The following is a 24,300-nucleotide window of genomic DNA, read 5'->3' as shown; positions in this document are numbered from 1 at the left end:
ACTCGTGTTGTACGCTCTAGCTGGTGCGATGTCGGGAGACCCGAAGCGACCGACCGTGGCACGAGTAACGTGAGTGGCGCGGTCTTTGAAACGTGCACGCAGCGACGCGTCGTGCCGTTGCCCCGCCGCAGCGGCAAGTCGGCGGTGCGGCCAAGCGCACAAGCGCACACTGTGCTCGGCGTTTCTTGAGGCACGTGACCTGCTGCCCGTAGACACAGGAGTTTTGGTACTCTTTGCCAGCCAGGCGATTTGCGCGGAACGTTTAGAGCGTGCGAGTCGGCAGAATAAACTATAGGCGAAGAGCTGGGGTAGTTGTAGTATACTTGGCTAGACTACACGGGGAAAATACACCGGTTAACGCGGCACTCAAGAAAGCGCAGAAGACGGGAGACCGGCTGGATCGGTCGTATTTGGCCCCCGTCGAGATTTGGGGAGTCGTCTTTGTGTGATGTGTCTACCATTGTATTTCTCTATTTAACCGGTAGAAGAATATATATATAACGATCCACGATCCCTAAGAGGTTGAAGCGGTAAAAACGAGTGCTCATGCTCGAAATAGGTTCAAATGCGGAAGATTGATATGACGCAATAGATCAATAGATTGACTACTGATCGTGTGATGTCCGTGATTTCTATTTGAAGAAACATTTCAAAATAAAATAACAGGTAAGTCTCCTGTATAACTATCGCCGGCAAAATCTTTTGCGAATCGGCTGAAACCGATCCCCGACTGTGTACAGAAGCCACTCGCCTTTAGAATACGTCGTCCCGATGAGCGTACCGCAACGAATCAACGAACTGCTCTATATACATGTGTAAATGAGTCCAATGATAAGGCGCCTAAATAGTTGGCGGTTATGGAACATGCCGCGTATTCCAGGTGATTTTTTTTTTTTTTTTGGTGCGGAAAGTGAAGTAAGACCAGGACAGGAAAGATCGGAAGGACGGTCTTTCCTGTCCTGGTTTTACTTCACTTAATTTCACGTCCCATTACACAGTAATCAGTCCGCATCCACTATCCCAGCAAAAAGTAGCGATACGTTATATTTATTCTATACAGTGGGCCTTGCCTTTTGCTTTTCTCGGGCTTTTGTGGAGCCTTTTCTGCTGACCGCACATATTTAACCTCTTCAACGTGTCACGCGCGGTACCTGACGTATCGCCTCGACAAGGGACTCATAGCTGGACGATCTCTTCTGGCCTGCTCTTAACTTTATTTCGCATTCCATTACACCGTAATCAGCACCGCAGTTTTCCTTTGGAAACCTGCCAACCGCACTGTGCATTGCGCGAACCGCAACAATGCAAATAACTTCCTCAGCCGGTTTCTATAGAGTGCTGGCAAATACAGCACATTACAATGGTGAACTATTGCACTGTCTCCTTTCACTCGTTATTCGTGTTAACAGACACTATGGGTGGTTATTGCGTTCCTGAACCCAAACAGCAATCCAGAGATATGCAGTCACTTGAAGCCGAAAATGTGTAATGGGCTCATGACTTGACTGAAAGACCGCGTTGAAAGTCTGTCATACGAATAAATGTGGGAAAGAAGTGCCTTATTTACGTACTTCCGTTGGTTGATTTTCACCAACCTTTGTAATTTATCTGTACGCAAAACATTTCTCTTGGAAGAGCTTTCTCGAACGGTATGGTCCATGCTTATTTGCCACCCCAAAAAGACAATCTTTTCACGGCTCCTGGTATTTTGAGTATTCGCGAAACACTGTCTTTTAACATAGCATGTATAACCAGCCGGGTGTTTTATTTTAGCGTTAACAGAATTCTTTAAAATCACCTGTGGCATTAAGCACATATCTACTTACTTAGCTGGAATACTCGAAAATGCATATATTACACACACCGGAAATCAATACACATAATTCACTAATTACCAAAATTTCACTAAGTAACTTTTCAACTGATTATATTAGCGCACACATTGCAATACACGAACTGAAGCTAGTGATTTCATCACTAGCTTCATCATCATCATCAAATGTGATTTCATCACATTTCTCACTTGGACAGTGGATATGGACAGTGATTTCATCACGGTCCACATTCACTTAGAATGAATTTTGCAACTAGCACCAGTTTTGAGATAAGCGCAGTCAAACTTGCTGCAAAATTGCACTGTCCTTCCACTTTTTTAACAGAACGCCTTCCATGCACTGAAGCTCAAAAGCTACTGGAACACCAATGTATTACGTCGATGACTTTGGGAACGCTTCTCTCGGAAACTGGTGTCATCCTCATTATTCGTTCCAAGTGGATATGATTTTAAAGGTCACCGGCTACAATTCGTAAATTTCCATATGCGGCGTAAAGTAATTAGTTTAAAGTTAATTAGCAAAAATGTGTTAGTCAATCATTTTTGTGCAAATAATGTCTGATTCAGAGCAATCTAGCTCAAGAAGAATTCTTGCTACATCTCCCGGGCGATTAAAAAAAAATTCTGTTCACCATAAAATAAAAGGCCCCGTACACGATCTACAACGTATAGCACACAACAGTAAGCCCGATGTTGGACGAGTTCGCAAAGTCGCCCTGCTAACGCCGACCAGACAAGCACAATAACGACCCAAGGCCTTCCTCATGCGCGGAGCGCCGCTCGGACCACTGACGAAGCGCGAAAAGGAATAGCATAGGAATAGAATCGTTACACTATACCGGCGCAATTCTCTTTTTCGACACTCGATTTGTTACCCTCTCTTGCTCTCCCCACCGCGAGGCGTCACGTAATCCTATATCACCCAGAACACCAAGCCGACGGCAGCGCCGGCCTCTCCAGTGGTGGAGCTCGAAGCCTATAGGAAATTGACGTTAAAGGGGCCCTGAAACACTTTTCTAACTAATCGTACGATGTCCTCACTATTGTAAGGACGTCGCCTCCCGAATCTCCAGCCTCAAAATCTTTAGAATCCTTGAAGTAAAAGCGCAGTTAGAGGTCGTTATCGCACCGATGGGCGCTCGGGTGCCTGGAGCTAGGTCGCTAACGTCGCTTAGAGACCAATCAGTGCACGCGGTTGCCAGAGCGTCTGCGATATCTGCGCAGCACGCCGGAGGCCATGCACAGCAGACGCGGTTACGCGCAAATGTACTGTGTAGACCGGAAGTGCCAAGATGAAATTCTCTGGTATTTTTGAGAGCGCAGACACGTGCATTTTTTATTTATTTAACTCAAAATTGGCAATCGTAGTACTACTGAGCATGTTCTCGAGATCACGAAATCCGCCCGTTACCTGTTAATCCCACTTGCAAGCTCGCGACGTATAGCTGCTGACGACATTGCGAGGGAGAGAGCAAACAATTTTTCACCGTTTTTTGAGAATGAGATTGTAAATTCCCCGATGCATGCAGTGCAACATTTGGCTCACATGCTTACAGGAGCCTCGCCTACAGATCGGCAACGGTTTCCAAGGTTTAAAAAATGTTGCAGTGTCCCTTTAACTGGCGTATATCCCCCCCCCCCCCCCCCCTCAGCTAGGCCACTTGTTTTCATTTCGAGAAAACGTCGAGCATTAAAACAGGAACGAATACAGACTACCTCGATCACACTTGCCTTCAGAGTACATGCACTGAAGAAAAAAATATATTCGCGATATATATAAGGCGATCGCATCTGGGCAGCCACCGCTCACGGGAGGGGGGGGGGGGGGGGGGATCTAGTGACGAACCCTCTTTTTAATTCTTCGCTTTCCACGTCAGCACATCCGTCCCCCACGGCCCACGGAACGTGTGTGATCGCAACGCAGCTCGTCAGACGGGATTCAAATATCAGGAGCCGAAGCACGTATCGTATAAGAACGCAATAAGGCGAAAGCAGGCATCGGCAAAACGGAGGGGCGTTTTACCGAATGGGAGAGCAGGCAGCTAGGGTGTATTATATGGTGGACGCGTATACATTTCATTTGCGCGCATCGAATGATGCGTTTTTTTTTTTTTTTCAGGTACTTTGCTATGGGCCCTTAACAAAACGGAAATACGAGTGGTGGATGAGAGTACATATCATCAACGTAAATGAAAACGCAAACAGGTCTGAACAGACTGAACCGCGCTTTTACGATCCCGAGTTAATAGCGAGCGCTTATATGACATGCGAGACCACCCGGTTATACAAAAACACGAACTTCAGAGGTCAGGCGCTGGATATATCAAGTTCGTGTTTATGTCTTCGTATTCCTTAACGCTGTAACCGTATTTCATGTGGTAACCAACTTGCCCAACTTTCAAGCATTAGTGAGACATGCGAGATTTGTTCTCTGGAGGGAACCGCAGAACCTTTAGCGATAGAATACACACAACACCACACGTTCATGTATAATCCCTTGGTACAGGCGTATACTATTCGGAAGTTCAACTGTTTCGCAGAAGCAATGCCCCTAAACTTTTAACGCCACTGTAGCTGCGGGTGGGTTGTTCAATAAAGACAGACTAATGCTCTGAAATCCATTTCGAAAAATTATTCATTGGTACTTTTATCAATTTCTATGTATGCTCCCCAGTAAGTGAAAAGCACGTGTCCCACCGTTTTCACCAAGAATAGATAACACGAGCCATCTTTTGGCTTTAAAAAGAATGGATAACCGATGGCTCGCATAACGACCCTGATAACGGCGCTTTTATCTTGCAGCGTAAAGTGGACGCCCTTGTATACGCTCAGCGAGATATGACACGCGCCGTAGACGGCGGAAATACGCTTCATGCCGCTAACTCGATCGTTACATTTCCCTCGTGCCAGCTGCGGCTGGCGAACTCAGTCCGCGGCGGAAAACAATTAAAATCCATGCATGGAGCACACATGGCACGATTCGGCCTACATGTTCAGGTGGATTACTGAAGAGAAGGTCATACACTTGCACAACGAATCGCAATGTACGGTCGACTAATTAAAAACATTCACTTATTACCTTACTCAAGTTATGGCACATATTGCAATTGCAAAATCGAAGCCGATCAGTAGTGAAGTCATGCATGTGAAGTGAATGTGAAGTCAGTTGTGTGAGGTGTGTATAGCTTTGCAGAATAGCGCCACTTTCGAGATATTGGTCGCACAAAATCTGCTAAAAAGTGCATTGGCGCTTGGGCAATCGTCCCGAATTGCTTGACGCACACTTTCACGAAACTCAACTGGAACGCCGGTGTATTTGGCAGCGGATACTATATAGGAGAGACATTTGAAAATGGTTAAAATCGGGTGTTTACAGCATACATAAAGCTTTGTTATACTGCAGCAACGCACACACCATGTGTACTGTTATCGACCGCTTGAGCACGAATAATGCACCGCCTGTTGAGTTTGCGGAAGATGCACGATTTAAGTCGAGCACGTATCGCAAAGTGATCTAATTGCGTCATGAGGTTTTAGCGTTCAAAGCCAACGCTGGGTTCAGCCGTAGTGGAGGTGTAGGGGTGAATTTGTATGCCGTTAACCTGGAGCTCCTACACGTGCCGAAAGCTAAATACACGAGCCGATTCCTTTACATTCTAGCGAAATGCTGCCGCCACGGCGTCCGGGAATCAAACCCACGACCTCGTGCTCCGCAGCAGAACCGCCACAGGACCTAATCGACTCCGAGTTTTCAGTATGAAGTTTGCCAAGCTCGATGTCAGCCCAGCGACTGCAGAAGTCGGGAGTAACTGTATAGTTATCTTCTGACCAGCCGGCACGCTGACGCCGAGACAATCCGGCACCAGACGTTAACGACAGGGCAAAAAGAAAAGACGTTATCAGACAAGAACAAGCACTACATTTGGAATTCCACAAACGCGAGCGTATGTATAGTCAAAAATTGTCAACGTAAAAGCAGCAAGTTCAGTTGTATGGCTAGCGTGGCCAAACGCTCTCGCTGACGTAACGTCCACAAGACAGCGCGCGCGTGATGCAGACGTTACATTCGCGGCAGCGTTTGGGGGGTCGGGAGGCAACAAGTCTCGCGTATAAAGTGCAGCAAACAGCAGTAGCAGCCGGCAGTATTGCCGAACGAGTGAAGAATGATGACAAGATAGTCGTCACATCGTGCGTCACCAAATGTGAAGAGCCGCCTGCCTCGGCACGACCCTTCTTAATGAAAAGGTCCCGAAGCAACACAATGGCTACGAAAGGAGCTGTAGTGGTGGGCTCCGGATTAATCCGACTACCCTAGGAGAATTTAACCTACACCCAAAGTACACGAGCGTTCATGGATTTCGCCCACTATCGAAAACTTGCCGCCGAGACCGGAAATCGAACTCGTGCTCAGCAGCAAAATACCATATCCACTGAACGGAAAATGCTTCGGTTTCACACTCTGGATGCCAGTGCTGAGACACAGTCGTCAAGGGTAATGTGGAGAGTTTTTTAAACCCTCTCTTTCGAGGAAATGCGTCAGCCTGGCACCATATCAGCGCTGCGCATGTACTACGGTCTTGACGCTAATTGCGTAGTTCGGTGCAACCGCCGAAAATAAGAATGGAGCGCGTGTGGCGGAAGCAGGGAAACACGCCCCGGCTGTTTAACGCCGCAATACTCAAACCGTACAAAATGTGGAATTAACTATGATGCATGCATCGTGCGCCAATGTAGTAGCTAGGGGCTGCTCTAGTACACAGGGAGATAAACTTCACAAAGGATACGTATCAAAACGACAACACGGGACAAACGCAGTCACTGTGACCGCCTGCATTTCATGCACTGAGATCAATTTAGCCAGCGCTGGTTTAGCTCAGGAGCAGATATAAGCTGACCTAACTTGGGAGTGGCAAATGCTTGTATAATAGTTGACACGGATTGACAGTAGCGCGGGCGCCATACAATGAGCTTATTATAGAGCTCCCGGACGCTCTGTAGTAAACAGCAACTTGGCTTGGACCTTACCTTTTCATGAAGCCGGTGGAATGAACGCGGGGGCGTCGCTCCACGTAAACTGCGGCTGCTGGGAAGGACTTCGAACAAAAGCGGCGGCGCAGCCTTTCCCCCGAGCAGACGTGGAAAAGGAGACGGCGATCAGGGGGCGCGTTATCTTCCGAAACAGCAGGCCGTAGCCATAACACGGGCTGACAAAAGCCGCAGTTTGCTACAGCTGCCGTCGGTTGCACGCCAGCGGTGTCAGGCGCGCAGTCGAGACGCCGGGAAGATAGCACGAGTGCGTGCGTCAGTCGGCGGCCTTTGCTCGCAGGTAGTACACCGTTATGCAGCGATTCGTTGCAGTCGTGTCGGGTGTACGGACAAATAGAATGTCGGTGATGCCGCCGCGCTCACAGCTCGCGACGCCGGCAACTGTGCGAACGCCACGTGAACAATGCAGCGACAGACCAGACAGACGACGACGACGCCGGTTGACAGGCGCGGGCACCGGGGGAGTGGCGGCAGGCGGCGGGTCAGTAAACCCCTGATGCGTACCGCGATGCGATTTCCCCTCGCGCTTTTTCACCGCCTGGTTTCGGTTTCGTATCATTGTTGTGCGCCGTGCTTGTCCGCAATAGCCAGTGGGGCCCTGGAAGAGGGGCTCCACCCACAGTAACCAAGCACGATCTTTATTTAAATAAAGTTGTTTCTCTCTCTCGCCAGAAGTACAGCATTTTATTTCCCTATGCACGTTTTGTAGGCGCCCCTGGATAACGCTTCCCCTAGCTGTAACATGAGCTCTCGTTATTTGCTAACGACCATCCGGATGTTGTGCGTACGTTTGCTTCAGTTGGGAATGGTTAGGAAGGTGCTTGTACTACTTACACACATGAAATTTACTCGCCAAGTAGACGCTGGTACATCATTGCGTGCGCCGTGTGGTATATTATACAGGGTGTTTCAGCTAACTTTAGCCAAGTATTAAAAATACAAACATAGGCGCTACGCCTGTTTCGTCGTGATATTTTTTAGGGGCGAAGCACCTTAGGGTCGAGGCTTGTCCGTCCGTCCACGTTGTCCGTGATCACAGCCAACGTTGGCCGCACCGTAGCCATAGCTACCTGGAGGGCGGAGGAGGGCGGCGCATGCGCACGCGGTCTCCTCTTCGCCACCTCCTAGCTCACTTCCCGACCCCCGCTTCTCTCCGCGGCGCGCTCCCTCAATGCCCACGCAAAAGACGTCGAACGAGATCCCATACTAACGAAATCAGACGTCATTTGCTTTACCGAAACGTGGAACGCGAGACCGCACATCAATGGATTCTTCCCCGTCGTCTGCACAGAAGAAGCAGAGCGTTCGGCGGGTGGTGTTGGGATGTACGTGAAATTGCCAGAGACCGCGGTGGATCTCGACCTACCAATAACGAGCCAATCTCATAACGGCGAACACGCTGCAATAAAACTATCCGACGGAACCGTCGTCATGACAGTGTACTTGGCCCCGAATCTCTCCCGAGGCAACATAGAAAAGTACATCGATCTAGCCATGCGCGAATACGAATCAAAGTACAAGAACAACCCCTTCGTACTTGTCGGAGACTTCAACGTAGACATCACGGACAGCGACTGGCTTGTGCAGTATATGACGTCTCGATACTCTCTACGATGCATTTCGTATGACTGGAACCAACCAACTACCACCAGGGGAACGTGCATAGACCTTGTCTTTGCCAACTTCAGGCTAGATCCGATCGAAGAAACATTGGCTCTGCATTTCACCTACCAAAAAGCAGTGATAATGAAGGGAAAACGGAATCCAGAACTCAACACTACATGCGAGTTATGACAAATAAAAAAACGGCATATACAGTACACAAGCGTTGTCACTGATTTACATGAGCGAGTGGGCAACGTCACGGCTGATTTACGGTAAGAACGATCCCCAGTGCTTCGCCCACTCGTCACGATTCACTTCGTCGAGATGCGTGGATTTTTTTTCCAATCCGCCAAGCTGGGTAACTAACAAATATTACTTAATCAACTTATTAATTATTAACTCTAGCGAAAAGTCCTCAATACTAAAGTTGTAGCGCCTGTTCAGAAACATCGGATTATTTCATCTCTGCTAAGATAACTGCCCTCATTAATTTTTTCAGCTTTTCTTTGAAGTGCGCGAAATTACAAAAAGAAAAAAAAATACCACGCGACTGCCGGTTAATTAACGCGCCGCTCTTTTAGTGCCCTCAAATGCAAGGTGGACGAATTAGCAAAGGCTGCTCCACGCACAGAGGTGGATTGAGCGCAACTAAGCATGCTTCAAAAGAGTCGACAACAATAGAGCCAACAACGCAACTACGTATGGTTTCACTTGCACTAAAAAAAAACAAAAAAAAACAAAAAAACGGCCGTCACCGTTTGTTCCATGTGTCGCGAATGTGGTTGTCACGACTCAGAGTCGATGCGTTCGCTCCTCTTGAGTAGTGGCATAAGGGGGCGAAGTCTGGTGCCTGGCTTTCGCCAATTGCCGTCGTGAACGAGACAAAGGGCCAATCAAACAAGCGAAGAGCAGTAATCATTAATGTGATGTCTCAACAACAATGCAAACAGGCGTAATTAAGTAGGAAAGACGACAATTTCAAACAGCAGCTAGGTGTAATTAACAATTATAGGACAATTACGATGCACAATCGTAACATGAACAAATGAACTATAGATGTTGTGGGAACGCCGACATGATTAGCGGCATCAGAGCCAACTATGGACGAAGAAGACGAGGGACGCGCCACCAGCAATGGCGCGAGTGACGCGCTCGAGCCGGTCAAAGAGTTGTCCAGCAGGTCTACGAGTTGTCCACTCGCAACACCAAAACAAAGCTTGACATTCACACTACTGCCTCCAAACACTCGGGGAGCGGCGCATCCACGGGCCCGCGGGCGCGCTGTCCCTTTGTCCGCTATAGGCCGTCGCCGTTCTTTCCTCCAGGAAGGAAGCGGTCATTGAAGCAAGCTTTCGAGCGCACCCGGCGCTTCGCTACATTACTCTGTTTACAATCCCCTGACACCGCTGAGAACAGACGGAATTTGCGGCGTCTAAATTTCTGCGAAATCCTGCCTTTACCGACGCGTGTCACGCCTATTACAGAACGCAGCAGCCGCCTAAGCTTCGGGTTCACCATGCTCCGCTTTTTCCTAACGGCTTGGCTGTTGGAGCACTTGACCTGGCTCGTATCGCCGCCTGAGTCCGACTTTCTCGGCTTGTGCCTTCGTCGTTTGCCCTCGGCGCGGCTCACAGGGCTTGCGGTCTCGGCACGCGTACTCGTAGGTACGCTGCCTTCTCGTCGCAGCGATATCGCCCCGGGCGGCAAAACCAAGCTAGGCTCGTGGTCGTCGCTAGATGTCTGCGCCTCTGACAGAACATGACTGCATCCGACGCCATCTGAGCTAGCCGGCTCGCCCTGAGGTCTCTCCTCAACTGACCGGATTTTATCGCTGCTAATGAGATCAAAGGGGCCACTGTCGGCCACTGTTTGCAAAGCGGCCTCTTTAGACGGTGAAACAACAGTGTGTTCGCGCTCGTCACATAGCGTGTGCACCAGTGGCATCACATCATTTGCTACGCATCCTAAGCTAGTAGCCATCTCAATAGGTGGCCTGTCTTCGACAAGCTCGGCCTTGTCGCTACCGCCTTGGCCTTCGCAGTCGGCCTGACTTATAGCTTCAAAATGCCTCAACAGAGCCATCTTTGAATCATCGGCTTCTCCTCATCAAGCAGGCGTTCCAGAATACACGAGAGTCTACGAGGAAGCAACAGGATCAACCGCTCGGACCAGAGGTCCCGGTTGACACCTTCTTTCTCGCAAACCTTTTCAAAGTCCGCAAGAAAAGTAACAATGCTATCGCCCGCCTTGAAATTATGAAGATGGTATCGCGCTGTGCGCCATGCCCATGTTTGAATTTCTCGACGGCGCTCTAGCCTTGCCTTTTCCTCGGGACTTTCGTGCTCCTTTCCTTCTAGCTCGCGCCTCTCACGTCGCTCGCGCACGCTCGCGTGCTCTTTTTATTAAAGTTTATTCTCTCTCTCTCTCACGTCGCTCGCGTTCCTTTGCCTCCAGCTTTCTCTCCACAATCATTTCCCAAGCCTCTTCGGCTTCCTCGGTCGTCACGTCCTCGGCTCGCATGACGTCGAGAATCGCTTTCCTTGCTTTTTCAGAGCCGGCGGAAATGCCCAACTCCTCGCAAGTTTGAATGAGGTCCTGAACTTGGAATTCCTCCATCGTGATCTCGTTCCTCGTGTTGCTGGCCCACTAAATTTACCTTACTTTAAACTAGAATCCACTGTTTAAGAAGGTAAATGCATAAATCATAGTCTGCCAAAAAACAAGACACTGTTCTAGCATCTGCCTGTGCTAGAGAGGTCTGGCGACATGAAATGCAAACATCGGGCACTCACCCAGCCAAAGTGGTTGATGCCGGTCGGTCTGGTAGCTGCCATCGAGCAGTGTAGCAGTCGTCTTCGGGCCTCGTATCTAGCGGCTTGCCATCGGCTGTTGAGATACTGGTTCGCCAATCCCATAGCTGCCATCCACTATTGCGACTCGGTGTCGAGGACGAGAGACGGAGTCTTGAAGCAGGCGAAGATGAGACAAAAACTTTATACAATATGTACAAATATGTACAGATATATATATATATCAGGAATAGCAGGTAATAGCTGGTAATAGCTGGTGAAAGCAGTAAGAGCGCAGCAGACCGACGGGGCGGCCGGTGGCGACTCTCTAGCTTAACAATGGGCCGGTTCTTGGCGGCGGCTCCTCGTCGACAGGAGCCAGACGGGACGGTTGCTGACGTCGCCCGCGCCGTATTGTGTCGTCGCGTCCCCTTGGCACCTCGTCGAGAGGGCCCAGACGGGGAGGCTGCTGACGCACCCCTGTCGTATTGTGTCGTCGCGTCCCCTTGGCGACTCGTCGACAGGACCCAGAGGGACGGGTGGCGATGATGGCAGGTGCTATGGCACAACAGCTGTCTCCCCGCGCGCCTAGTGTTTTGTTTCCGCTGGTGCTTATACGGTGGAAAATACGCTTCCTTTTCACCGTCAGACAGGCTCTGGCGAAGTACCGATAAGCGAGGTTCCCACTGTTGGTTTTGTCGTTGGTGCTCATGCTGTGTTTGTAGGCGGTGTACATTGCAACGTCCGCAGCCGCGGTAGAAGTGAGCTCGACGCCTGTTTTATATTTCTCCTTTTATTGAGACGGAAATTGTATCGACACTCCACGCAAATTTTCGCTGTCGTCGTCGCCGTGATATTCCGTATAAAGTCCAAAAGTCATATGAGTGAGCGACCCATACACTGTGGGTGTGAGAAAAAGCGCGCAACACTGAGCCGAAAAGGATGGCGGCTTGATCGACATTATCTTCCCACGTGGTCAATATTCGGGTTAGGTGGAGGTCACGTGATCAAATGCGCGCATGGGTTAGAGAGCACGCGTCTTCTCATCTAGCCCTGTCACAGCTGCGAATGACTGTGCGCGGTTGACGCTTACGCGGCCCGCGTGCCGTACCAATTGTTGGTAATAATTTGGGGGTGCAATGATCAAGGGCAAGCAGGCATGGCTGCTAACTTCAAGCGCACTATCTTCCTTCTTAGGCTGTTTTTTTGCGCCCCAAGTGTTGCAGATCGCATAGCCTAAGTTAAGAGACAGGGGTAATTGGATATCGCTGACAGAGGCCGTCTTGTATAGTGGACATAAAAATATGCAGATGATGATGATGATGAAGTTAATTTTCGGAGTCGCGGTGAATCCGATGGCTCCATGTATACGAACCATTCGTCCGCGCTGCCGGCGTTCTTCATAATGCCAGCGTTTTGATAGCGACTGCTCGTGGCCATCCAGCGAGATATTTACAGGCTTACATGGTCCGTGCATTGCACGATGTTTGTTATTTTAATTAGTAAGTAAATGTTACTACAATTCATATAGGCGATATAGCCAACGTACAGACTCGTGTGAGGGCCGCACTTTCTTGCCGCAATTTTGACGAGGGTTACATGGGACCGGGCCATTTTATCTAATTTTTCCAACTACGAGTGGGTGATTCCATGTAAGATCGAACAAAGGATGGCCGGTCGACCTTTCAAATTTAGTTCAAAATTTTACATATTGTTGCCTGATGAGCGGAAAGAAGAGATCCGCAATTGGTTTTGCTGCCAAAAATTTTTTCGAAGCACCGCGAATCAGTGATGACGAAGAGGTGGAGTGCCGCGCTTACCTGCTCTGCTGTTTTGGCCAAGTTTGGCTGTGAATTACACAAAATATATTAAAGTTAGGTAGCTAAAATTTCTCTAAATAATTATATGCATGTTTTTGCATGTGTTCAGTTATTTTTTTGTTTTTGTGGGTAGTGTAGATGTTTTTATAAAAAACCTCGAAATCAGCCCAAGAAACGTTTGTTTGTCTACTTTGCAGGTCTTTATCTCAAAAAAGGCTTGTGGTAGAGCGGCAAGAATTCCGCATTACGTTCTAAGCATACTTATTTAACAAACTGCTAAAGCTTATATTTATATCGCTTTTCAATAAAGAGATACTACAGGTCTAACTTCAAGAAAACACCGAATAATGAAAATTTCTGATGACAATAAAAAAAACACCATTTTTGATATTACTTAAACTTTGTCCACTTATTCTCCTCCACATCAGCTTTCATAATCATTTAAAACATATTGCATAATTTTGTTCCATTCGTAGTTACAGCACGTCGAATGAGGCCCTTACGCAAGGATATAGGCAATTGTTGTAGACCCGACTTCTTGCCCGCTAAGTGTTTAGAATGCAGGTAGGATTGCATTTCTTTTTCTTGAAAGGCCAGTAGTACCGAAAAAGGTGGAAAGTATTAACGTGGCACTCCAGTGGCAAATCAAGATGTAGAATGCCAAGGGAAACAAAAGCAAAACTATCGGTAACCGGATGTGCGCGCCTATCTCAGATGACGGCAGCAGACTGCCTGAACCATAGAGTTTCTCACTATATTACCTAGAGGGAGAACTAGCGCTGCAGCGCTGTGGTATCCATGGGAATGCCGGTATATCGTGACTTCGAATTGGCATCGTTCTTGGAGAGCCAGAACGCCTTGAAGACGTGCCTGGCTAGCACCGTTCCGTCTGTCACAAACATTCATTTCCTGCTAAAATAGCACGTAAGAAACTGCTTTAGCTTTATTATTACACAAAAACATATGTTGTTTAATTTTGAGGACTTACTATTGGATGCACAATTATATGAAACGTAAAAAGTATCAGCTGGCCGCTAAAGTTGGAGGGCAGACGACAAGATTGTCGCTTGCTTTGGAACAACTTGTCGTCTGTTCTTGCTTTTCTTCACTTCATTCGGCATTGTAGGTGAGTAACTTTATTGAGATATGTAATATGGGTGAATGAAAGCCTTTTATGTAGATTTCACTTTAAGAACGCATTATTTGTGTAGCCATATCCACGTTTTAGACGAAGCCTTGTTCAACACCAGCCAACACAAGCCTCGCAGACACATATCCGGTCATTCCCATGACGGCACGGCGCCCTATAAGAAACTCGCATAGACGGTGGCGCCAGTTTACCCTCTAGGTGTTATAGTGAGAAACTCTATGGCCTGAACAGCAGACGGCCTGAACAGCAGATGGCCTGACAGGAGATAGCCTGAATCGATCCGCTGTTCACACTTCATTCGACACCTGATAGTGCTTGTGCTTTGCTCTTACTCTACTGTTCATGTGCGTCTCATGGCGGCAAAATATAGCTCTGAGCGAGTGTATTGTGCAGACTACCTTTCTAAGCACAAGAAGCTCATTGCAAAGAAGCGAAATTTTCGCAGAGTTACCGACGTAGACGTTAATGCTTTGGAGCAACTTTTAACATCCGAAACATCAGTAACTGTCAAAGAGAATGACTACTTGTGCTACCCGTGCTTTCGCTACTTCTGCAATGAAATATCCTCACGGAACACACAGTTGAGCGATGACTTTTTTATGCCCCCTGAAGCAGAAATCAACATCGTCAACCAGATCATTGCGACTACCTGCGTGTCCCCTTTGAAACGCCCAGGCGCAGTGAGAAGTCGGGACAGGCCTACTTACATCAAAAGAAAACAAAGTGAGGTGCAGAAGGCGGTAGCGGAAAATGTTCGCAACAAGATACGGCGGGCCGTACAACCAATGTGATGCATCTGGAAATTCAGCCGAAGAAAGTGCTCCTTCTGCGAGCAGTGGACAGAAAGCTTTCGGCAAGCCTATGCAGCGTCGACGACACCCCAGGAACGTTATCAACTTCTGACTCTCCTGCCATCAACACTAGCTAAACATGAGATTAAGAATCTTATTCCTGAAGCATCGATGTATGAAGTAAACAAGTCCAGGAAATTGAAAGAAAATCACGGTGTGTGGTACCGGCCGGATCCTTTCACCAGGCACAAGGTGAGCCCTGAGTGCGTATCTGCGGCACGTGAGTACTACACGAAGGACGAGTTGGAATGCTCGAGACAAAGCCCTAACAGAAAGGATGTCTTGTCGGTTACGATCGATGGAGAAAAAGTATTAGTAACAAAGCGTTTCATGACCAGATCTATTAGAGAGGCATTCCGCATATACAAAGACGACCATCCTGATTCTGACATTGGCCTATCAAAATTCTACACCTTGCGACCGCGCTGGGTGAAATGTTATGCCCAGCATGATGTGTGCGTTTGTGTCATTTGCGCCAACTATAAACTTTGCCTTGCCGCTCTTGAGAACATTACTGGCCACAGAATCAATTCTGATGACCTTCACTCCGCATTCATTTGCATTCCGTCATCAGCACAGTGCCTTTTAGGCGAATGCAATCAGTGTCTAAAAGGCGCGTCCCTGACAGGGGAGGAACTTAATATCCCAGAAGTAGAAGAAATACATGCTAGCGACGTGGGAGGCAGGCGACCTTGTGAAAAGGTTTTGGATGCTGATACTTTTTTGAATCATCTTCGGGTTCTAGTGGCAAAGTGGATCGTGCACAACCACATCAGGAAGACACAAGGCAAAGCTATCTACGAGGCAAAGCAATGTACACAGCGTGGGAGCATTGTATTCCACTTTGATTTTGCCGAAAACTGGACTGTCGTGCTTCCTGACGGAAGTTCAGGCATACCACTGGAAAAAGCAGCAAGTATCCGTGTTTACATGCGTGGTAACAACGAAAAAATCTACGGAGAGTTTCGCTATTGTTAGTGACGACTTGAACCACGGTACTACGCTCACGCCTGCTTGGCTCTAAAGAAAGCGACAGAATGGGTGGACGATAACCTGCCGGTGTACTCCAAGGTGACATATGTGAGTGATGGAGCCGCCAGTCATTTCAAAATAGATACCGCCTTTACGAGTTCGGAAAGAGCGATTGTCCCAATACCCAATGGATATTCTCAGCAACTGGACACGGGAAAAACGCGTGCGACGGAGTTGGAAGACTCGTCAAGCATCAAGCAATGCTCATCAACTTGAGAACAAGCCCTGAAAGTGCAATTCGGGCAGCCAGAGACTTTGTAACAATTTTAACAGAAAAACTGAAAGGTGTGCATCTAATACATCTTGAAGAAAAAGAAGTTGTTGCCTTCCGCGACTTAAAGAAGGATGAGTGGATGAAAGTGCCCGCCTTCCATGGCATTCAGTCTTGGCATGCCTGGCAGCTATCCAGGTCAACGGAAGCATCTCCTGAATTGTACGTGGCACGCATAGCCGGGTCTGCATGGAAGAAACTATGTGTACAGGAATGAAGGAAATCAGCGTTCTCGAATCATTCGAATAAACGATTGCAGCCCAGAAACAAATTCTGTTTTAATGAAGCGGTTCTCCATTACCTTCACAATTTTTTTCATTACGCTAAAGATTATTTGGAATACAGTTGCTTGCTTATTGAATTTTATCCTATTTTTGGGTTATCAAAGTTGCGTATCGATTTCTGAGTGCGTTTTCGTAGAGGTTAATTGCACAAAACGTCTGTGTGCTCTCCGATGCCGCAGCGCAACCAGGAACCCCACGCGTACAAAACTGATTCTGAATCATTCACTACAGGTTTGTCCCACAGCTAATTTGCAGCGTTAAGGCATAAATGACTGGATACAATATCATGGCCAAAATTTAAAGGTCGTACGCGATCACAAATGTCATAGAATCTTCAGACCTGCATGGTGCGCTGAGCCTTGCGTAGGGGCCTCATTCGACGGGCTGTAACTACGAATGGAACAAAATTATGCAATATGTTTTAATGATTATGAAAGCTGATGTAGAGGAGAATAAGTGGGCAAAGTTTAAGTAATATCAAAAATGGTGTTTTTTTAATTGTCATCAGAAATTTACATTGTTCGGTGTTTTCTTGAAGTTACACCGATAATATCTCTTTAATGCAAAGTGATATAAATATAAGCTTTAGCAGTTTGGTAAATAAGTATGCTTAGAACGGAATGCGGAATTCTTGCCGCTCTACCACAAGCCTTTTTTGAGATAAAGACCTGCAAAGTAGACAAACAAACGTTTCCTGGGCCGATTTTGAGGTTTTTTATAAAAACATCTACACTATCCATAAAAACCAAAAATAACTGAACACAAGCAGAAAGACGCATATAATTATTTAGAGAAATTTCAGCTACCTAACTTTAATACATTTTGTGTAATTCATAGCCAAAGTTGGCCAAAACAGCAGAGCAGGTAAGCGCGGCACTCCACCTCTTCGTCATTACGGATCCGCGGTGCTTCGAAAAAATTTTTGGCAGCAAAACTCCTTGCGGATCTCTTCTTTCCACTCATCAGGCAACAATATATAAAATTTTGAAATAAATTTAAAAGGCCGAGCGGCCATCCTTTGTTCAATCTTACATGGAATCACCCAATTTATCTTTTCTACACTCCAAATAAATCTACAAATATACACCCCAATGCTTACCTCGGCTTCATTATTGTTGTCTTCCTATGCTTGCCTATAACGAAAATCAGGCCCGTCGGTTAATCTTCTGGGCGTTTAACGTAGCTATTCTAAAGCATCATTGGTCTCTCGGAGCGAGGACTTTTGGAGCCGGTAATGCTTGAAATCGTATATCAGCTGCTTTGATCTCGAACGTTTAGGGCTCGGGCGGGCCACCCAACGTAAAAACGGGCCCGGGCCGGGCTCGGGCTGAAAAAATCGGCCCGTGCAGTGCTCTATAATCCCTATCACCCGGTTTTCTCAGACTATATGATAACCTGTTTACACTCAGGGGATTAGTTTCAGGAAGGTTGAATAGTTAAGAAGCGACTTCAGAGTAGGCGACACTGTCTTATCAGGACCGTCTCCTGTTATCTGGACAGTGTCATGGCCGGCGCCTTTTCTTTTTTTCTCGCGTGTAAAGCTGGCGCACGCGGTATACCTTGGAACGCGTTTTAAATTTTTCGTACCCTAGCGCAAAAAGAGACGCCGTTTATAGTGTAAGAATGAATAGCTGTCCTTTCCTATAAGGTGAAGCCTTTCTTGTTCATTTGCTCTTTTCAGCTACTTATCGAAAGAGGGCGGCAAAACTTCTTGCATTTTATTTCGTACACTCCAATTGCCATTTGGTGCCATTTGGTAATTTTTCTGCGGCAGCTGCGAAGAACTCGAAACTGGGTTTCGGGTGTCCCTCTGTCCCTTCCGTTACGCCTTCGCCGTGATGCCGCTGTCGACGCAGTAGACAGTGTGGTTAAGCCGCCTCCTCACTCTCAACTTCACCCTCGCTATATGACGTAAACTTTGCCCACCACCGTCACTTACTCATGCCCCTGTGGCCGTGTGCAGTAGGTGGCGTCCACATTCACGCCCCAGCGATCGTTGCCTATGAGTAACAGAAACGCGTTTCAGAAGCTGCGCTTTTGCAAGATGCTTACGACAAAAGTGATTGGGGAGCCGGTGACGCGTCACAGGCGCCATGTTCTAGACATAAACTGTAGGGATCCGGATGCACTAACGAGTCAACAAGGTATTGTGCAGCACGTGGACTCTGAGATTTTCTGGCACCTGTCCACCTATTTCTGAAGTCACAGCAGGCGATGCTGCACAGGACGGAGACGACTTAGCGTGCATCGCAAATAAAACGTTCTTGAGAAGACGGCAGTGTTCGCTGTGAGAGCCCGATGCTATTGCAGCAAATGAGTTCAGGTTTCTGAAAAGTCGCTGCAGTTTCCTAATTGCTTTAATGTGAAGCTTTTTTTGGGGCCTCCTCCGCCCACTTTGTGGATGCTGGCTGATGCCGTATCGCCGATTATTCAACATCTTGGGCCGCTTGGTATGTGCAACGGGATATGTGTCACGTGGTATGCGTGCGAATCGACAACCTGGGCCAATGGGCTTCTGGCAATGGGTATGTGGGAAGATCGTTCATCACAGCAGGCAAGTGTGGAGAAAGAAGTGAATGGAAGAAAACTGGACCACACCGGGTACTGACCGAAAAGCTTGAGCTGTACAGAAGTGAACAAGTCAGCAATAGAAGCTGCCAATGGAGTGTGAAAAGCAAAGTTAAGTGAACTAAATGGGACTAGTGCGTGCATTTAGCGAGGAGCGTTGAGCTTTTTCGAAGTGCAGAAGATAAAGTGAAGATGTTTCCGTAAGAATTAAAGAAAGCTTCCATTGGATAATTCACCAAACAGCTGATTGTGTATTAAAAATTATTCTAAAACCGCCAATTTTGCTGTTCGTATAAAACATATTTGTGCTTTGTTGCAGTCTTTCTCAAGTTATTCTGTTTACTAGTATTCAGAAAATTTCTACCTCACCCATGCCTACGGATTTTAAACTAGGCTGCTGTCGTTACAACAATATTTAGTGTGTCGTGGTATCATTTGGCATGGTTGCTAGCAGCGAGATTGCCACTTCATGTGCCTGGTGATGTGCCGATAGCGTTTCATTACTGACAGATGGAATGGGAATATGCAGCAGGTTACACAAGAAGCTCCCACCGACTTTCACCATCACTTTTTTTCGTAGTTCCAGGCGAAATATTTTTAAATTCTTGATACATTCACTGCTCTTCTTTCCTGCAGGTGGCATGCCAACTTTCTGATTTGTTCTGCTAGTGGCCTAAAATGTGTGTTGTACAGGAAGCAATGGGGATTCTGTTTTCTTCTTACGAAAATGCAGCCGTCCCAGCAAGTCAGCCAGTGAATATAGCCACAAACAGAAGCCCAGCAAATCCACGAGCCCTTCTACAAATCCTCACACAGCGTTAAGAAAATTAACGATTATAGTATACAGGTATAATATATGAATACGCTCTCCTCGCTCTCGGGCCACTCAAGTGCCCGCCACACTGCCTGCTCTAGAACTTTACTGCTTGTACGACGTGCTTGTCCACTTAGAATCTTCAGTTTTCAGCACTTTTACTTTTCTTACAAAATGACAGAGCGTTTAGTTCGATTACTCTATGTTTGAACGGTTTGTTCCCGTCGCTCCGTCTCCGTCTGTACTCTTTCGTTATCAGTGTGTGCTAGTGTACTGAAAATACAGATTACCAATATGCACCAACATACTTATCTCGGAGGATCGCGTGAACCCAACAGTACAATGCCGCACGTGCATCACTCTGAATCTGCCAACTCGAGAGCTCGGGACAAGAGGAAGCGCCTTGTCTCAGGAAATGCGAAATTTTGTCTTCATGCGCGCCGTAGACTCGAGTAAGACAGAGTTAACAGCAATCACGGCCCTAATATGACAAAACAAAACTAGAAAATAAAACGCATGTTCCTACCTTAAATATAATAAAGAAGCATGTTTCGCGTCTCGTTTGTGAGGTTACAAATGTAAGCGGCCATGCTTGCAGCCAGTGTACAACACTTTGCGGTTATCTGTTCTTCATTTGATACTAGGCAACAGCTCCAATTATACACAAACTACAAGAGGCTTTGGTCGATCATCTCAGAGTGAAGGAAATTAACCCAAATAAGTCAAAACGATACGGCAAGGTGTTTTGGCTGTTGATACCCCAAGTCGTCGCTGGTGAATGTGCTGAGGATAGAACATGACTGAGTCTTTTGACTCTGTTCTTTTTGAAAAAGACTAACGCGTTTGACATTGGCCTACTCTGAGATGCTGACAACGCCAAGCACTACAGTGAGATCGTTCTTCTTCACTATGTTTTATTACAGCGTAAGTAAGCTGTTATGGACTCATTCCAATAGCCGTTTTGGGTCGCGATGATGCCGCCGCTGCCCCGTAGCCGCTATCTCCGCCGGGATCGAACCCAGGCCCGCTGCGCGGGAGGCGGATACTCTACCACTGAGCCACGCAAGCGCTTGCTATCCAATAGCGGGAAAATGTACTATAAACGCGCCCTATGCAGGCGCGCAGGCGCAGACGACGAGATGCGATTCAGACGAGAAACGCAAACAACGCGGCCCCAAGCCTCCACCGGTATGGTGGCTCCATCTAGTTAAGGCGCAGGCAAACGCAACCTTTCAGACATTGTAAATTTTGCTGCCACCTTAACTAGATGCCGCTAACATACCGACGGACGTCGGGATCACGTTGATTGCGCTAGAATGGGCGCGTTGCAATGGGTAGGAATGAGACAGCCGTAGTTGCATTGTCGGCTGCTTGGCTGGGCCGAATGGCGCTAGCCATCGGCGATGGAACGCGTCGGCTGGCACGCGCGATGGTGTCCCAAGCAGGCTGCGTGGGGCGCGTTGCAATGGGAGCGAATGTGACAGCCGTAGTTGCATTGTCGGCCGTTTGGCTGGGCCAAACGGCGCTAGCCATCGGCGATGGAACGCGTTGGCTTGCACGCGCGATGGCGTCCCAAGGGCGTTCCTGACGCATTCACTCAAATTACTAGGTAGTACTGTCGAAACGCTCGTCTAGCTTACGCTGTGACTGTGCTGCGTGTGCCGCGCAGGCCTGGCATTTTTAGATGCGAAGCAGCTAATGGCGGGGGCTTTGTCCGTCCCTCCCGCGGCGTCCCACACCCCCACAGCGCATGCGCGTCCCCTCCTCCTCTCTCTCCTCCCCTACGCTCCCCTTTCTCTCCTCTAGGAATTCTCTACTTTACGGAGCGGCGCCCGCGTGCCACACCCCCACAGCGCATGCGCGACCCCTCCCCCTCTCTCTCCTCTCCTACGCTCCCCCTTGCTCTCCTTCAGGAATCCGGAGCGGCGCGCACGACAGGTGGTGCGACAGCTGCATACTCCACTGGGGGCGCCACGGTAGTTCCGCGGTATGAAAATGACGGAGCGCGCGCGCGTCATTCTCTCTCCTGTGCAGCGCCGCGATGAGCTATCGGGCCGCTGCCGCGAAACCATCTCCCGCTCAAGCTAACCATCTCCCCGCTGCTTCGCATCCACACATGGTTCCCTTTAGCGGGAGATGGAGTAATTTTTTTCATTGAGCGCTAGTAAGTGGGAGAGGGCGAATATTCAACGCTCACTTCTTGCAATCTCAGTGGAGAGGACGATGAGGGTTATAACTGTTCCGAGTGATTTTCCTCCAAGAGAAGCCGTAGTTGTTGCGCAGAGGACCAAGTTTCTGGGTGAACGCACGGGATAGCTAAGAAACTTATGCTGAAAAATTTCATGAATGCTCTAAGAACGTCTCGCTTTAATGCAGTCTGTTAGGGTGTATGCACTGAAGCTCATCCACGACACGGCGCTGCGGTGTCTCGGCGCTGGTCGCCATATTTGTGGTTGCTCCGTAGCAGACGAAAACGCGTTCTGCCCAGTGTTTTAAGAACGACGGTATCCTGTTCTATCGCGTGTGGTTGTACTTCTGCAAGAAAACTGGAATTAAATGTTTTGCTGAACGTGCTGTGCGAAGTGCAATATATTGAGCTTGGTGGTGTATATGTGAGCTTCGCCTAAATATTGTAACGTGGCCAAGAGTAGAAGATAGGAGAAGAGGAGAACGAAGTGCTCAGTGGCAGCCGCGGCTACATTTTGGTGGCGACATCATGGTGACCTCTTATCCATCTTGGTCTTCATCTGTAAATAAACATCGCGTGACAATTGATAGTGTTGTGCTGCACTAGCTGTAGCGCCACCGGCTACTAGAGCCACCTACTGCTGCGAGCAGAAGGCGGAGTGGAGAGCAGGCTAGGGAGTTTTGGGGATGAGGCAATAAAGCCCTGGTTTTCGTGTTCGCTGTGAGCCCGGGTCTCGGGCCCGCTTCTTCTGTCTACATGTGACTTCTATCCACATGTGACAAACTAGCGACGAGGGTGCACCGAACTACATGAACAGCCATGCCTATACCTTCGGTAGCATCGAAGCGTTCCAGGGGGAAGGCGACGCTTGGCCTGCTTACGTGGAGCGCGTCCAAGAGTTCTTCGAAGCCAACGACGTCGTGCCAGCAAAGAAAAGGTCAATATTTTTGAGCTGCTGCGGGCCTCGTACCTATGCACTACTTCGCAACCTTTTAAAGCCGGAAACGCCCCAAGATAAAATGCTCGACGAGATACTGGCCGTACTTGGCAGGCACTACGCCCCCACCCCATCGGTCGCAGTTCAACGCTTTCGCTTCAATTCGAGGGTGCGTTCCGAAGGGGAAGCAGTCAGCGACTTTGTTGCGGCTCTCAAGTGTTTGTCTGAGCACTGCAATTATGGAACCGAACTCAACAACATGCTGAGAGACCGAATAGTAAGTGACATAAACAACGCATCGGTTCAGGCACGGCTACTCGAGAGTTCCGACCTCACATGCGAGGACGCAGTGAAAGCTGCCCTGGCAATGGAAGCCGCTAAAAAGCGATGCCGGTGAACTGTGTCAGGCAACTGCAAGTAGTTTACCGCGTTCGCCTATTCACCGGGGATCAGGGGCGTAGGCAGAAATTTTTTTCGGGGGGGGGGGGGGGGGGCAAGCGTCTGCTTTTCTCTACGTGACGTGATCGATAATAAGTATCGGCAGCTTAAACAGACTCTATACATGTATATCAATGTCCGCGTCACGATATGCAGGCTACAGGCCGGTAATTGGTGTCTTGTCTTGTGATTCCGGGAGGCAGTTGTTGCAGCAACGTGTCGAATGTACGCGGTCGCATCCGCTGGAAGCTAAACAACAGGAAAAGAAAGCACAACACAAACCCTTTTTCCAGCTGCCGTTTGTTGGATGAGCACGCCACCCAAAGGTGAACAGCAGGTGAACAGCTTTGCTTTATTATTTTGCACCGAATAACACGCAATGCGAACTAGAAATTACAACTTTCTCTCGATAATACTCGTTGTCATGCGCACAAAGTTCGGGCAGGAGGCGGCTTGCGTGGCCGGTCACTTCACGCTAGCGGAGGCACGGGCGCACCCACGAGAGTCGCGTTTTCTTCGGAGGCTTCCGCGCTGCCACAGCTGACACCCCGGCGGAGCACATCAGCACAGGGACGACGTCTTCCTGTTCGCTTGAATCAAAATCCAGCCATCGCTCGAATAAAAATCCATGGCTGTTGCCGGAACGCGAAACCAATTTACACAGTGCCAGCGA

At 48.3% G+C, this 24,300-nt stretch overlaps 1 protein-coding gene across 1 annotated transcript in view; it reads left to right on the top strand.

Annotated features, from left to right (window-relative positions):
- Positions 1 to 5,899: 5,899 nt before the first annotated feature.
- LOC119437049 (uncharacterized) overlaps positions 5,900 to 24,300 on the top strand; it is a 101,333-nt gene continuing 82,932 nt past the window's right edge. The window contains exon 1 of the mRNA XM_049660248.1: positions 5,900 to 6,326. The gene's annotated coding sequence lies outside the window, so the exon portion shown is untranslated. The remainder of the gene's footprint in view (positions 6,327 to 24,300) is intronic.

This window comes from Dermacentor silvarum, chromosome 1, assembly GCF_013339745.2.
Source record: "Dermacentor silvarum isolate Dsil-2018 chromosome 1, BIME_Dsil_1.4, whole genome shotgun sequence".
Taxonomy (NCBI): domain Eukaryota; kingdom Metazoa; phylum Arthropoda; class Arachnida; order Ixodida; family Ixodidae; genus Dermacentor; species Dermacentor silvarum.
The sequence above is the reverse complement of the archived record's forward strand: the minus strand, read 5'-3'. Positions and strand labels throughout refer to the sequence as shown.